We start from the raw sequence: 773 nt of genomic DNA, 5'->3' as shown, positions 1-773 counted from the left end.
CAAGTCTAGGCAGGGGTCTGGACCCTAAAAATCTTGTAGTATCCCTTTTCCCCCTGATGAGACCCTTCTCCTGCCTCCCGCACCCCTCTTGGTCGCAGCCACCTAGCTGGAGGGTACTTTCCCCAGCAACCCCAAAGGTTGCACTAGCAAAGATCTGTCCTGTACACTCCTGGGAGAGTAGGTGCATGGGGAGAGGGTGGGTGGGATTTGCAAGTGGGGGAAGCTGAGAAAAGCTGCGGGTCTCCGAGTCTGGGGCGCTAAGAGGATCAGTAGGACTTAGGTGCACAGATGGAGAGTAGAGAAGAGGCCACTCGGGTGCCAGCCCAGGGTAGATTAGAGCTAGGTGCGGGGGGTAGGGGGACTCCCTACCAGCAATCTAAGACTCTGGAGGAGTAAAAAGGAAAATCTAGGTTGATCCTGGCAGCCTAGAGCTCGACACCAACTACCTCGAGCTCCACCAAACCCCACCCTAGAGTCGCAGGCGCCCGTGGAGAAATGCATCACAGAGGACCCCGCTGTCTGGGGGGAGGTTGGAGGGATCCCAAACACAGACGGGTGGGGGGGGGGGAGAAAACTGTTCCCAATTATAGTAAAGGACCATTCCCGCCTCCGCATTTTGCTGCTCCTGACAACTTAGTTCCAAGGTTCCTTTCTTATCGCCCTGTTTCCCGCTGGTACTTGGAGAGTGGAGCCCCTGGGCCTCCAGTCAACCTCGCATACATACAGACTGTCCTACAGATCTTAAATCTGGCTGGGAGAAAGCAGACAGAATA

The sequence above is a fragment of the Suncus etruscus genome, chromosome 2 (genome assembly GCF_024139225.1).
Source record: "Suncus etruscus isolate mSunEtr1 chromosome 2, mSunEtr1.pri.cur, whole genome shotgun sequence".
NCBI lineage: Eukaryota > Metazoa > Chordata > Mammalia > Eulipotyphla > Soricidae > Suncus > Suncus etruscus.
The sequence above is the reverse complement of the archived record's forward strand: the minus strand, read 5'-3'. Positions refer to the sequence as shown.